Source organism: Cyprinus carpio, chromosome B22 (genome assembly GCF_018340385.1).
Source record: "Cyprinus carpio isolate SPL01 chromosome B22, ASM1834038v1, whole genome shotgun sequence".
NCBI classification, from domain to species: domain Eukaryota; kingdom Metazoa; phylum Chordata; class Actinopteri; order Cypriniformes; family Cyprinidae; genus Cyprinus; species Cyprinus carpio.
In genome coordinates this window covers 1,676,413-1,693,018 of record NC_056618.1, presented here as the reverse complement: position 1 = coordinate 1,693,018, position 16,606 = coordinate 1,676,413, and the positions used below count along the sequence as shown (strand labels likewise).

Below are 16,606 nucleotides of genomic sequence, written 5' to 3'. Positions count from 1 at the left end.
TCTTCTTAATCTAGGAAAGCTGGATTTATACCCATAACTCCAGATTGACCCCATAGCACATATAGGTCATCAGCATTAGATATTTCAGACTCCACACAGTGATGCAGCTCGTCAGGATGCTCTCGGTGGTGCCTCTGTAGAAGGTGATGGGGGCTGGGGCTCTGGCTCTTCTCAGTTTGCGGAGGAAGTAGAGACGCTGCTGTGCTTTCTTGGCCAGTGCTGCGGTGTCGTCGGTCCAGGAGAGGTACTCTGTGATGTGCACACCCAGAAACTTGATGCTGCTCACTCTCTCCACAGTCGCCACCATTGATGGTCAGAGGAACATGCTGAGTGTGCACTCTCCTGAAGTCAAACAACAATCTCCTCGTCTTCTCCACGTTCAGAGAGTGATTGTTGTCACTGCACCTCCTGGCCAGGCAGTCTCACCTCGCTCCTGTAGTTTGCCTCATCTCTGTTGCTAATGAGACCCACCACAGTTGTGTCATCTGCAAACTTAATAAAGAGGCTGGAGTTGTGTGACGGTGTGCAGCGTTGTGGGTCAGCAGAGTGAAGAGGAGGGGGCTCAGCACACCTCCTTGGGGGGCCCCAGTGTTCAGTGTGATGGTGCTGGATGTGTTGCTGCTGACCTGTTCTGCCTGAGGTCTTCCAGTCAGAAAGTCTAACAGCTAGTTGCACAGCTGTTTTGTTCCTAAAAGTAAGCGAATGAAGAAGGCGTTCAGCTTGTTCAGCAGGGAGATGTTGCTGTCACAGGTCCAACGGTGGGGGCTTGTAGTCCGTATATGGTCTGTATCCCCTGCCACAGGCTCCGAGTGTCTCTTATCCTCCTGGAGTACTGTCTCTTAGCCTCTCTGATGCCGCAGGATAGGTTGGCCCTAGCTGTTCTCAGGCCCACCTCATCTCCAGCTCTGAAGGCAGTGTTCCGCGTCTTCAGGATTCTGTAGACCTCGCCCTGTCATCCACGGCTTCTGGTTGACCAGGACAGTGATTTTTTGTAAGCTCCTCTCTGTGTGGTCTAAACAAGGTCTTAAATTGTTTTTACCTCTTGTTGGAATGTTAATGTGTTAGTGTTAATTTTTGGGAACACACTCTTTATGTCTGCATGGTTAAAATCCCCAACTATGATGAGAAAAATTATCAGGGAGGGCTGTCTACTGCTCACTGATGTGCTGGTACAGTCCATTCAGTGCCTCACTTCTGTTGTTGTTGTTGTTGGAGCTGGAAGAGATGAATACAGCAACGAGCAGTATGGCTGTATATTCCCTCAGTAGATAGAAGGGCCGGCACTTAATAATCATAAACTCCACCAGGGGTGAGCAGTGTTTGCAGACCACAACAGGATCGCGGCACCACGCGACATTGATGTAAACACAAAGCCCGCCGACGCAGGTTTTACCTCCCGCGAAGAGAGATCTGTCCGGGGCGAGTTTTTCCTCCCGCAGAAAAGGGAGAGCTCTGAGAGGAACCACTGTTGGTGAGCCATGTTTCCGTGAACACAAAAACACAACAGTCTCTTACAGTCCTCTGAGTTGAGCGTAGTAATCAGATGTAGTACAGTTTATTGTCCAAAGAGCGTACGTTAGCCAGTATAATGGTGGGGATGGCTGGCTTGTGTGGGTTAGCCGTTAGCTTAGCCTGGATACCTCCATGCTTACCCCTCTTCTGCTTCCTCTCATGCCAATTGTGGCGCCTCCGCTGTGGGCGAGATGCAGTAGTGGGGGGTCGGTGATGGTGTAGGCCTCCGGAGCAGACCGAGGTCCGCCAGTGTAAACGGAGGCCAGCGAGTAGGTGCTGTGCAGGTAAACTTCACTCCCCTCATCTCAAGAGACGCACTAGCGACTGACAAATAGTGGCTGCAGTCATTTAGCCTCCTTGTTAGTGCGTCCGCCTCCCATGCCGGAGACTGGGGTTCGAGGCCCACTCGGACATCCGACGAAGTGCGAAGAGAGTGTGGCGGTTGAGGATGCCCGGAGGACCCGAGAGAGGGGTTACATTGGTGCCATGACCTGGATGGCAGTGAGGTTTAGGGGGGTGAGTGTAACGGAGGCCAGCGAGTAGGTGCTGTGCAGGTAAACCTCACTCCCATCATCTCAAGAGATGACCTATATGTAATGGAGCTATATGTAATGGAGGCTAGCTGCTTAAAATATTTGTACTGCTTAAAATATCTCTGCCTCCTTCGAGGCCCACTCGGAGCAAGTTAGAGGCTGTGGCGGCGAGGACCCGGGAGAGAGGGGTTACACCAGCTCTTCCACGTGCACAAAGTTTAACTCTAAAAATGTGGGTTCTGCCGACAACCAGCAAAAACTCACCATTGTATGTGCGCTTAAAGACAGGTAGACGCGATGAAGACGTACAAAAACACTGCGACTCTCACAAGACAAAAAAACATGAAAACACCATTTTTACGGGAGTGAGAGAAGCCGCTACGTGTGGACGCGCTGCCATCATGATAATGATTATATTGTCGCAGTTAGACAGAAACCTTGTTTGTCCCAAAACAAGGTACTTTTTCAGCAACAATTATAGACATCGAAAAGGGTGACCAATACCACTGATTTTAAAAAAAAAAAAAAAAAAAAAGAAAAAAGAAAAATGGAGATACAAGATTTCTGCCTGACAGATATATACAGTGGGTACGGAAAGAATTCAGACCCCCTTAAAATTGTTCACTTTTAGTTATATTGCAGCCATTTGCTAAAATCATTTAAGTTCATTTTTTTTTCTTCATTAATGTACACACAGCACCCCATAATGACAGAAAAACACAGAATTGTTGACATTTTTTGCAGATTAATTAAAAAAGAAAAACTGAAATATCACATGGTCCTAAGTATTCAGACCCTTTGCTGTGACACATCATATATTTAACTCAGGTGCTGTCCATTTTTTTCTGATCATCCTAAAAATGGTTCTACAGCTTCATTTGAGTCCAGCTGTGTTTGATTATACTGATTGGACTTGATTAGGAAAGCCACACACCTGTCTATACAAGATCTTACAGCTCACAGTGCATGTCAGAGCAAATGAGAATCATGAGGTCAAAGGAACTGCCCGAAGAGCTCAGAGACAGAATTGTGGTAAGGCACAGATTTGGCCAAGGTTACAAAAAAAAAATTCTGCTGCTGCACTTAAGGTTTCCTAAGAGCACACATAATCCAGAGAGGCCTCCCTAATCCTTAAATGGAAGACGTTTGGGATGACCAGAACCCTTCCTAGAGCTGGCCGTCCGGCCAAACTGAGCTATCGGGGGAGAAGAGCCTTGGTGAGAGAGGTAAAGAAGAACCCAAAGGATCACTGTGGCTGAGCTCCAGAGATGCAGTCGGGAGATGGGAGAAAGCTGTAGAAAGTCAAACCATCACTGCAAGCCCTCCACCAGTCAGGGCTTTATGGCAGAGTGGCCTCATCCTCCAGTGCAAGACACACTAAAAAAACAACTGAAGGACACAAGATGGTGAGAAATAAGATTCTCTGGTCTGATGAGACCAAGATGTGTGGACCAGTATGTGTGGAGGCAAAGAAAACCAGCAGCGCGTCAATCACCTGTCCAATACAGTCCCAACAGTAAAGCATGCTGGTGGCAGCATCATGCTGTGGGGGGGTGTTTTTTCAGCTGCAGGGACAGGACGAAATCGTTGCAAATGAGGGAAAGATGAATGCGGGCATAAGTACAGGGATATCCTGGATGAAAACCTTTCTCCAGAGTTCTCAGACCTCAGACTGGGGCCGAAGGTTCACGTTCACACACCCCCCCACCCCCACAAGAACAGGTGACCCTAAGCACACAGCTAAAATAACGAAGGAGTGGCTTCACAACAACCCGTGAATGTTTCTTGAATGGCCCAGCCAGAGGCCTCTGACCATTAAACCCAATTGAGCATCGACCATGGAGAGACCTGGAAAAATCTCTGTCCACCAACTTTTTACCATCCAAACCTGACAGAACTTGGAGAGGAATCTGCAAGGAGGTAGAATGGCAGAGGATCCCCAAATCAAGATCTCTGTGACCACTCTGTGAAATTTTTGTTGCATCTTTCCCAAAAAAACTCATGGCTGTATTAGATCAAAAGGTCCTTTCTGTCTACTAAATACTGAGCAAAGGGTCTGAATACTTAGGACACCATGTGCTATTTCAGTTTTTCGTTTTTAAATAAAATGTGCAAAAAATGTCAACAATTATCGTGTTTTTCTGTCAATATGGGGTGCTGTGTGTACATTAATGAGGATAAAAAAATGAACTTAAATGATTGTAGCAAATGGCTGCAATATAACCAAAGAGTGAAAAATTTAAGGGGCTCTGAATACTTTCCGTACCCACTGTACGTGTATATAATATATTATTTTTACTTTTATTTTGTTAACCTAGCTAACATTAGTTAACAATATAGAGCTAATATATGTAGCTAAAATAAAATATGTCAACAAGCTATTAATAGTAGTTGAACATGTGGTTTCTTTGTCTTAGTAATAGATTTCAAGGTCAACATTCAAATATATATCATTCAGTTATCTTTCACAATATATCACAATATTTTCTGTGGTAATAAATTATGAAATAATACTAACGGTGCTATCAACTTCCACAAAAGCAGCCATGTTTAGTTGTGGAATGTGGGCGTGTTAGGTGAATAGTTTTCTGCAATAAATATGTTCCTACTTGCAAAAATAAAAAAACTTATTAAAAAAAAAAACAACAACAAAAAAAAAAAAATATCAAAGGTTTTCTATATGGGTCATTTTGACCCATAGTGTGTAAAATTGATGTATAGAATTGCAAAAAACAGATATTCACAATGTAGAAATGCAAAATAATATTTTTTTTAATAAAGTGTAGAAAGGAAAAATAAACATAATGATTTGTGGAAATGAAAAAACAAAGGTATAATTTAATGAATACCTGGTATAATTAATGATAAGTTTTTTTTACAAAGATTCAGCATAAAGAAACAACTCTATCCATAGCTGAAATAACAAATGAAATGATACGGGTCATTTTAGACCCATCCTCGTGAATTAGAAGGGTAGTGACACAAAAATTATTTTTATTTAGAAAAAGTAAGAGAGAAAAAATAAAAGTAAGTAATATGTGAGTGCTCATCACAAAAGCAACCCGTTATTGAGGAATTTTTGGAATTCTGAATGCGGAAATACATTTCATGTAAGATATATGAAAAAAAAAAAAAAACCACCATGTAGTGCATCAAAGGTTTAATTGACAGAAATTACTGCTCTTTAAATATTTTGGGTGCAGTACACCTGTTGATGTCATGCGGGATTAAAAAAATCCTGGGTATACCTTTCCATATCACACATTAATGTTATTTTTTACTGTAAGATTTTCTGTGTGTAGTAACAGGGCAGAAAAAAAGAATAAATGTTTCACTCACAAAACTACTGACAGCTTATGCTAATGGGCTGTCCCAAAACAATCAGACAACTTTTTTCTGTGCACTTCTGTGACTTAACTGAGACTGCAGCAGGGATTAATTTTCACCATAAAACACGGTGGTCCTCTGTGGGTATGTTTTAATTAAATATCATTCCTGTCTTTTAATAATACAGCTAAGGGAAATATTCTGCACCCACACCCAGTGATTTTTTATATGCTAAATAATCTGTGTCTTGATGGTCTTTGTATACAGATTATGCAATACTTTTTAAAAATACTGATAAGTTCAGAGGCACTTTTTTTTTACAATAAAGGAAATTAAAAACTCTCTATAGGTTCTCAGCCTTGGTCCCTTGAGGTCCACTTTTCTGCAGAGTTTAGTTACCAACCTGATCAAACTCACCTTTAACTCTCTAGTCATTCTGAAGACATGATTACTTGTTCAGTTGTGCTTGATTCGGGTTGGAGCAAAAATGGTGGAGCCTCGAGATCTACAGCGTCCTTTACTTGGTGCTGATTGGTCAGTCAAGATATACTTTCATTTTCATTTTTCCAAAATGCAATGTCAGTACTTTAATTTGACATACGAACTACCGGCTCTTGTTATTTCTTCTTGTGTAAAAAAAAGTTAGGCTACTTTCGTGTTTTAATATTATATTTTTTTTAATTTTATTATTATTATCATTATTATCTGAACTTTTTTATTAACTTTTTAATATCTCCCCTCTATATTTATATCTCTATTCTGGAAATATCAGAAACAAATAATACTTAAGTATATAGCGATAAATGCGTGCAGACTAATTATTTTTTAAATAAACAGATATTTACAGATGGATCAAAGGTACCAGAATCTTTGGTGACAGGTAGGCCTGTAGGAATATTTATTCCAGAATTCAAAATAAACATGTTCAAAAGATTATCAAAATAATTTTTTTAGCAATATATACAGTAGCAATAATGGTTGCATTACAGTGGATAGAAGACGTAGACCAGGTAGAGTAATTATATGTTCAGACTCAATGTCAGCACTAAATAGTTTTGTTTCTTATAAATCCATTATAGAAGACAATTTTAAATGATATATGCATGACATTAAAATCTCTAAATAATATGAGAATAGATGTCTATTTTTGTTGAATACCTTTAGCAAAAAAGGCAACCAAAAAAAAAAAAAGGATATCGAGTTTGAAGTCCCATTAGGAAGAGTTGAAATTAAATCAATTATTAATCGAATATTCAAAAAGAGTTGGGACAAAGCTGACACAGAAAGATTTTATCATACAAATTTATTCATCATTTAAAAGAAGTATAACAATTTTGGAACACACAGGACTAAATGTATCACTATACCAAACAGATAAACATATTACAGGTAAATGTGCTTTTTGTGGGTTAACCCATTTTGTGCCCAAATTTTTCTGAATGGTTTTCATGCATGTAGTCATGTTAATAGTGTCCTATGTGAACATGTTCTGCATTTATTTTCCCCAGGTTTTAGTTTATTTTCTTGAAAATCATATTAAAATGTGGTGGCACCTATAGTTTTGCCGGTGGGCAAATAGTTTTGTATTCACCCCTTCAATGTAAATTTGTATAGGAGGAGAGCATTTGGCATCTAACTCAAAAATAACTGTTTTCAACAGATTAATCTTTATTCATAAAAACAAATTAATTATGCATAAAGTCAAAGAACATTTCGATGCAAACCCCCCAAAAAGTTGTATCTAGCTTATAATCACTTGAATATGAAAGCACAATAAATCTGTTTGTCTTAAAATGGTGGAACATAGTGCAGAACAAGAGCAGCCATTAAGGTGACCCTACAGGGTATTGTGTATCAAGTAGTTATTAAAAAATAAATAACTAAAAATAAATAGAATTAAGACAATATTACATCTATATAATAAAAAGGGTATACCTGAAAAAAAAAAAAAAAAAAAAAAAACATTTAACTGTTTGGTCACCAACATTCTGCAAAATATCTTCTTTTGTGCCCCACGGAAGAAAGAAACTCATAAGTCTGTAACTTGAAGATGACACAATGACACAATGTTCCATTTTTGGGTGAACTTTCCCTTATGTAAGCAGTTTTCTTATAAGTAGCCAACAAGGAGTACTGCGTGAAGGTACACGTAGTTTTTTATAAATTCACATAAACATATTTGCTTACTATACTTTGTGGTGTAAATATGTAAAATGTCACATATTTCATGAATAAATACCTATTGATTAGGTCAAATGGATTAACCCTGACAAAAGTCCTTGATATTCATGTAATTAATGATATTCTTTTTAAAATATATGATTATTTAAATAATTATCATGTGAAGGCTACACCCATGCTTGTTTGTTTATTTATTTTCTTATTTTTTTTTTTACAGGTATTTTCATTCTTATAAGTATGTTAGTTAAATGAAAATAAATAAAAATAAATAGAATAAAGAAAATATTACATCTATATAATAAAAAAGGTATACCTTAAAGAAAATTACGCAGTTTTTTAGGCCCATAGTTTTCAATGGCTGACTGTAGTAGGTGATTTCATATAATAATGTAATTTTTAGGCCCATAGTATTTAATGGCTGCATTACAATGGAATCATATAGTTACTAGTCATAAAATGAATTAGGGTCCTTGACCAATTAGAATTTTACTTTTGTGTGACTGCCTGAAGTTTGTAAACTGCTGCGGTCACTTGAAAACTGGAAATCTCCACACCCACCATGGCAAAAGCAGACACAGAAGTGGGGCAGTAAGAGCTGTGGAAACACTGCTCCCTCATCTCCTCCTTTTGACAGATTTATTCCGTATCAAATTAAGGTCTACTTAAAGGGATAGTTCACCCAAAAAATCAAAATTATGTCATTAATGACTCACGCTCATGTCGTTCCAAACCCGTGAGACCTCCGTTCATCTTCGGAACACAGTTTAAGATATTTTAGATTTAGTCCGAGAGCTTTCTGTCCCTCCATTTTGAATGTATGTACGGTATACTGTCCACGTCCAGAAAGGTAATAAAAACATCTTCAAAGTAGTCCATGTGACATCAGAGGGTCCGTTAGAATTTTTTGAAGCATCGAATATACATTTTGGTCCAAAAATAACAAAAACTTCGACTTTATTCAAGCATTGACTTCTCTCCCGGGTCTGTTATGAGCGCGTTCACAGCACATCGGGTTCGCGAACGAATCACTCGATGTAACCGGATCTTCTTGAACCAGTTCACCAAATCGAACTGAATCGTTTGAAACGGTTCGCGTCAACAATAAGCATTAATCCACAAATTTGGACTTAAGCTGTTAACTTTTTTAACATGGCTGACACTCCCTCTGAGTTCAAATAAACCAATATCCCGGAGTAATTCATTTACTCAAACAGTACACTGACTGAACCGAGCCAGATAACGAACGAAACATTGACTCATTCTCGAGTCAAGAACCGTTTCTGTCGGACGCGTCCGATTCGAGAACCGAGGAGCTGATGATACTGCGCATGCGTGATTCAGCGTGAAGCAGACTGACACACAGCGCGTATGAACTGAACTGGTTCTTTTGGTGATTGATTCTGAACTGATTCTGTGCTAATGTTATGAGCGCGGGTAAACCGAAGGCTTGAATCAAGGGCAATCATCGCCAATGAAGTCATTACGTCGAGCGCAAAAGAACTGGTGAACCGTTTTCGGCAACCGGTTTATTGAATCAACACTGTCCGAAAGAACCGGTTCGCGGAGAAGAACAGAACTTCCCATCACTACGGTGATCCGAAACCGATGCAACCGGTTCTTGACTCGAGAACGAGTCAATGTTTCGTTCGTTATCTGGCTCTGTTCAGTCAGTGTACTGTTTGAGTAAATGAATTACTCCGGGATATTGGTTTATTTGAAACTCAGAGGGAGTGTCAGCCATGTTAAAAAAGTTAACAGCTTAAGTCATTTGTGGATTAATGCGTATTGTTGACGCGAACCGTTTCAAATTATTCAGTTCGATTTGGTGAACTGGTTCAAGAAGATCCGGTTACATCGAGTGATTCGTTCGCGAACCGGGATGTGCTGTGGGAACGCGCTCATAACATTCGTTCGCGAACCAGTCAATGCTGAATAAAGTCGTAGTTTTTGATATTTTTTGGACCAAAATGTATTTTCGATGCTTCAAAAAATTCTAACGGACCCTCTGATGTCACATGGACTACTTTGAAGATGTTTTTAATACCTTTCTGGACGTGGACAGTATACCGTACATACATTCTCAATGGAGGGACAGAAAGCTCTTGGACTAAATCTAAAATATCTTATACTGTGTCCTTCCGAAGATGAACGGAGGTCTCACGGGTTTTTGCTTAACAACATGAGGGTGGAGTCATTAATGACATAATTTTGATTTTTGGGGTGAACTATCCCTTTAAGGTCAAATTAAAGTAGAGATGTCAGTTAAAGGGTTAAGTTATGTTTTAGGTGGGATATTATGAAAGCAAAAAGGCAGAAAACAAGACCATAACCTGATTTATTAACCTGTTAACACAGTATACCCCATTTCCCTATGATATGTACTTACAAGTTATTTGCCCACCGGCAACTATAGTTGCCGCTTGGACATTTGACTAAGTATACAAAAAACTTAAAGATCTCCTGGAAGACTTGTTTGTTTGGATGATTCTAGAGAGCTTCATGACTTATGTAGATATATATATGTCAACAAAATGACATAATTAGTAATATGAAAATTACATTTCTTTGGGAGGGTTTGCCTTCACCATGCTTCCTGGAAGTAGGGGTAAGGAACTTTAACAGCCTCATGTGACAGGGGAAGGAAGTGAATACCTTATTATTTTTTTTCTTGAAATCCTTTATTTGGTTGTTGCCAGATTGCCAGGGAAGTCGTGGCCTAGTGGTTAGAGAGTTTGACTCCTAACCCTAAGGTTTGTGGTTTGAGTCTCGGGCTGGCAATACCACGACTCATAGGTGCCCTGAGCAAGGCACCCGAACCCCCAACTGCTCCCCGGGTACCTAAATGGGCTTCCCACTGCTCCAGGTGTGTGTGTTCACGGCGTGTGTGTGTTCACTTTGGATGGGTTTAAAAAGGCAGAGCACGAATTCTGGAGTATGGGTCTCAATCGGCCTTCAAATGCAGGCTTCATAGGACACGGTCTTTGAATTGGGACAGCCTTAGACAGAGACTCAGACGGTGCCACTGCATGTCATGCCACACCTCTCACGGCAGCGTCATCAGTTTGAGATCAGCCTTTTAGGGAGCCCTGATCAATCATCCTAACGTGTTTATCGGCCGATAGTGATCGGTAGCCAATCAATCAGAGCACCCCTACTCAAAACACAATCTCATTGTCCTATTATGTATTTTTAGAAGCTGTTGCGATCCTCTCAGACTTTTATCATTCTGTATCTGTAAGAAAGATTGACAGAAAGTAAAGAGAGAGAAATGAACAATGTTATTTACCACCACAGAAACTCTGAAAATCATCAATCAAGAATGGTTTTAAATGTTTTTCTTATCAAGATGATTTTGTGTCAGTGCAGGTGAAAATCAAACATATCTATAAAGACATATCTATGATACTTGCCATTTCTTGGAGCTCCTGCGGGCCAGATCATCACACCAATAACAACAGCTGCAGCCACCACCAGAAAAGCCAATAACAATTCCCTGTTACATCAGCTGTAGATGGACCTGAACCTGTAACAGCAAAAGACAGACCATCATTAGTGTCAGTAAATCTGACAGTGTGTTTATGCAATATTCACTGTATATATATTCTCTGGACACCTTTATCCGGGCCAGTGTGTAGATGTCAAAAACATATTTATCTATTAACATTCAGAGATTATTTCATATTTTACATGGTTTTTAAAAACAAAGAGCTCTCAGACCACCAAAGATCCCCAAACCAGTTTCATAACATCTAGCTCATTTTAAAACATGATGAGATTGAATCAGCTTCCAGAAGACGTCAGATGTGCCTCTAAGTAGTTACTCATAGCTCCAGACTGAAAACACATCTTTTTATCTGTGTATTCCCTGAGGTGAGCACAGTTTCTGTAATGTACTATTTAGTTAAGATTCTTGTACTTTTAATTTCCCTTATATTTATAAATAATGTATAAATAATATAAATGTATAAATAATGATAACAGTAACATTCTTGCTGACACACTTAACGTGACTGACAGAAGTACAGGGAAAACACCCCCTTCAGAACAATCTACATTTATGATATACATTGTTATATACTTTTTGTGTAATTTGACAAAAAAGAAAGGAGGATGACACATACATATCTTCTTTTTGTCCTGTGGTACTATTTGGGCTTTTTTTTTGTTTTTGTTATATTGTGTTTATTTATTTCAAAGCTGGTGTTAAATTAAACCACGCCCTGAGAACACCAGAATTGATATAAAAGAAAAAAGTCATATGTCATTATGTAAAATCAGGAATCAACTTCCTGCAGTGTATCCCGCTGATAAAGATAAAGAAACACACCTCTATCAGTCCGAGTGATCTTTTATAATTAAGACAAAGGGTCGTAAATGACCATTCTTTATTTATACTGTTTTTTAAAATAATATTGTATGAAGTAATGACAGAATTTTGTCCTCACTACGATCAAAGGGAATCATCTTATTCTTGACCAGATTTGAGAAAAAAAAAAAAAAAAACATTATATTTTATTCAATGTTGCAATTAAACTAACAGCATGGCAATGAAAACTGATTTCTTTTTTACATTATTTTCTTCTGTAAATGGTTTATGTAGATGAACAATAACATACAAGAAAAGACAATAAACAGGTCTGAAGATTACAGTTCAAACAGACTAAAATGAAAAATCAGTTATTTCAGGGTAAATGATATTAAATGACTCACCACTGACAGTCAGACTGAATGTTATTATGATGGTCTTTAGGGATAATATTTTTTTTGTAAATTTTTGTGCTATCACACTTGGGGTTTTCTGTTCAAGCTTTCGCTTTTGCCTGAACCGTCTCTTCTGATGATCTCTGCTTCATAACGTCCAGCGTGTTCAGATCTGATGTCTGTGATGGTCAGAGATCAAGTCTCATAGTCCACCTCCAGTCTGTCTCTGAATCTCCCGTCTTCACCATCATATAAACAGCTTGAATTGGGATCATTGATCATGTGTTTTTGACTGTCATTAAAATACCACCGCATTGGTTCATGGTGTTGTTTGGAAACATTAATTCTTAGAATAAAAAACTATCTCCCTCCATCACTGATACTGACTTCACTGCATGTGTATCACCAAACACACCTGCAAACACAAATTAGCAGTTACTAGTGTGTGTGTAGTCATCTTGGACCTATATTGTGTGTGGCCCAAATGTATACAAATATAATATAATAATCAGCATAATATATAATAATGCCGAAACAACAGAAAACAAAAGAAAGGACCCACAAATAATAATATTAACAATATTCTGAGAACACATTTTGTAGCCAGAAATTAGCTAAATCTGATTTAAATTCCAAAAACTTATTTTGGGGACAGCCTCATTTATAAAAAACGTTATAAAGTAAAATAAGCATATATAATAATATATATATATATATATATAGATCTATAATATAGTATACACACACACACACACACACACACCATATATACAACCACACATATACAGGTCCTTCTCAAAAAAATAGCATATTTGTGATAAAAGTTCATTATTTTCCATAATCCTTAATGAAAAAAATTAAACTTTCATATATTTTAGATTCATTGCACACCAACTGAAATATTTCGGTCTTTTATTGTTTTAATACTGATGATTTTTTGGCATACAGCTCATGAAAACCACCAAAATTCCTATCTCAAAAAAATTAGCATATCATGAAAGGTTCTCTAAACGAGCTATTAACCTAATCATCCTGAATCAACTAATTAACTCTAAACACCTGCAAAAGATTCCTGAGGCTTTTACAAAACTCCCAGCTTGGTTCATTTACTCAAAACCGCAATCATGGGTAAGACTGCCGACCTGACTGCTGTCCAGAAGGCCATCATTGACACCCTCAAGCGAGAGGGTAAGACACAGAAAGAAATTTCTGAACGAATAGGGGTTCCCAGAGTGCTGTATCAAGGCAGCTCAGTGGGAAAGTCTGTGGGAAGGGAAGTGTGCACAAAAAAAAAACCGCCGGCAACAACGAGAAGAGGTGACCGGACCCTGAGGAAGATTGTGGAGAAGGACGGATTCCAGACCTTGGGGGACCTGCGGAAAGCAGTGGACTGAGTCGGGAGTAGAAACATCCTGAGCCACCGTGCACAGGCGTGTGCTTTTGAACCAGAAACAGCGGCAGAAGAGAAGGCCTGACCTGGGCTAGAGAAGACAGCACTGGACTGTTGCTCAGTGGTTCCAAAGTACTTTTTATGGATGAAAGCAAATTTTGCATGTCATTCCGGAAATCAAGGTGCCAGAGTCTGGAGGAAGACTGTGGGTAGAAGGAAATGCCAAAATGCCTGAAGTCCCAGTGTCAAGTACCCACAGTCAGTGATGGTCTGGGGTGCCATGTCAGCTGCTGGTGTTGGTGGTCTAACTGTGTTTTATCAAGGGCAGGGTCAATGATGCAGCTAGCTATCAGGAGATTTTGGAAGCACTTCTGCTTCCATCTGCTCAAACGCTTTATGGGAGATGAAGATTTCGTTTTCAGCACGACCTGGCACCTGCTCACAGTGCCAAAACCACTGGTAAATGGTTTACTGACCATGGTATTACTGTGCTCAATTGGCCTGCCAACTCTTCTGACCTGAAACCCCATAGAGAAATCTGTGGGATATTGTGAAGAGAAAGTTGAGAGACGCAAGACCCAACACTCCTGGATGAGCTTAAGGCCGCTATCGAGCATCTCTGGGCCTCCATAACACCTCAGCAGTGCCCACAGGCTGATTGCCTCCCATGCCACGCCGCATTGAAGCAGTCATTTTTCTGCAAAAGGATTCCCGACCAAGTATTGCGTGCATAAACTGAACATAATTATTTGAAGGTTGAATTTTTTTTGTATTAAAAACACTTTTCTTTTATTGGTCGGATGAAATATGCTAATTTTTTGAGATAGGAATTTTGGGGTTTTCATGAGGCTGTATGCCAAAATCATCAGTATTAAAACAATAAAGACCTGAAATATTTCAGTTGGTGTGCAATGAAATCTAAAATATATGAAAGTTTAATTTTTATCATTACATTATGGAAAGAATGAACTTTTATCACAATATGCTAATTTTTTAGAAGAACCTGTACATATATATATAGATTTGTTCATTATTATATGTTAAATATCTATGTTATGTTGAGATATGCAAATTAGTCATTTATTGTTCTAATTAAATATTCAATAAAACTACTTCTTTACTTTTGAAAGTGCACTAATTTAAATACATTTCCAGAAAACAGAAAAAAAAATCTAAACTTTGCATAAACTAAAATAAATGTTTATGCTGAACTTGATGTGTATATAATTATTTGACATACAGCAATAGGCAATACTACATTAGTGTATGATACAAAAGCGGTCCATTTATTCATGGTGATTTGATCGGACGAATGACGAATTCACAATTAATTATACCACATTCACTGACTAACGTTACGTTTCATTTTAACACTTGCATTAAGAAATTACAGATAGCCTACAGGCCTAAGCGATCACAAGTCCCAAAACAGGAAAGAGAAAAACAATAATCATCTACGATATATAAAGAGGAATTCATATAGGCTAATGAGCAAAATCATTTTATTTATATATTAATCTGATGTTTAAAACAGTCCTGAATAAAATAAAAGACAGTAATTTTGAAACGTTGGTGAGTTGAAAATGCGTCATTTGTCATCGCGGAAAACGTTTAAAGGATTTGAATAATACAGACACAAACTGATGTCTTACAAAACGAGAAAAGCGAACAGAATGATCACTGTATCGCTTCTCTCATTTTAACTGTTGATGTCTTGAAGATAAAGTCTCTTGCAGGTAGGAGTTGTTATTTTGCTTTGCTGTAATCGGAGTCTGATAGCTCTTTTCCTGTCTCAGCGGGGAACCCCCCAATTACATCATTTCACTTTGTTCTCTTCTTTTTCTTCTTCTTCTTGATTTTTATGGCGAGTTTGCATTGTTTCTCTCAATTCCAAAAAAACGCAAAGAACGGAATTACTTCTTGTGGAGGACATGCTTCCTTTTCAGAACTGAGGTGAACACCGAGCAGAGCCAGATGACGAACGTACACGCCCACTGCTGGAGCGGTTCTCGTTCTCGAGTCAAGACCGGTTGCATCGGTTTTCGTGATCACCCGACTGAACCGAGAACCGTTTTCTTCTGTCGGACGCGTCCGATTTGAGAAACGATGAGCTGATGGTACGCTGCGCCTGCGTGTAACTTTTCAAAGTATTTTTGTTAAACATCAGAAAGGGTGATAAAATAACTATTATTTATTATTATTTATTTATTTATTTATTTTATTTATTTATTTTTTAAAGATGAATGTATCTGATCTGTATAGTTTGTTAAATTGTAGATTATGTGAGATTATAGGGCCAAAGGGGTTTTCAGGGAAATTTGGACCAATAATTAAGAATCTAAAGACTCTCTAGAGTTAATAGGAATAAGGGATGATTTATGAAAATCTGTACTGTATTTTATAGTTAACGATGACACATTCACAAATTGAGTTTGTAGTAAATAGAAGATGAACACGAGTAGAGCACTGAGATGATACTGAACTGCAGCGTGCCGGTTAGCGCGGGAGCGGTTCTCGTCTCGAGTCAAGAAACGGTTGCATCATACGGGTTTTCGGATCAAAGTACAATGAACCGAGAACCGTCTTTTCTGTCGGACGCGTCCGATTTGAGAACCGAGGAGCTGTTTTTTTGCCGGTGACCACACTGGCTGCGTGGCGTGAGCGTGGCGATTTCTGTTGCGTGGCGGTACTGCGTCGCGTTTCTGTGTCTTTCCACACCCCAGTTAACCCATGCCTGACCGCGCGCGCTGGCGCGCGCTGCTGCTGACTCTGCTGTAGTTGACATAGATTTTAATCATAAATATAAGCCTACTGATAAGGGGACACCGTCAACAGTATGGACGGCCAAATGGACAGGTGCCTATTTGAAATCGATAATATTTATTTTATTTTTCCAAAATAATTATTATCTGAATTAGTCCAACATATAGACTTTAAAACATCAAATATGTCATTAAGTAAT

The 16,606-nt window shown here is 38.7% G+C and overlaps 1 long non-coding RNA gene and 1 pseudogene across 1 annotated transcript; both read right to left on the bottom strand.

Moving 5' to 3' along the window:
* LOC109062242 overlaps positions 1–16,606 on the bottom strand; it is a 995,865-nt pseudogene that overhangs the window by 662,871 nt on the left and 316,388 nt on the right.
* On the bottom strand, positions 12,551–15,535 carry LOC122141500. The gene is made up of 3 exons (XR_006157845.1): positions 15,297–15,535; positions 14,099–14,100; positions 12,551–12,669 (listed from the first exon to the last, which is right to left on the bottom strand). It is a non-coding gene; the product is annotated as an uncharacterized LOC122141500 (long non-coding RNA).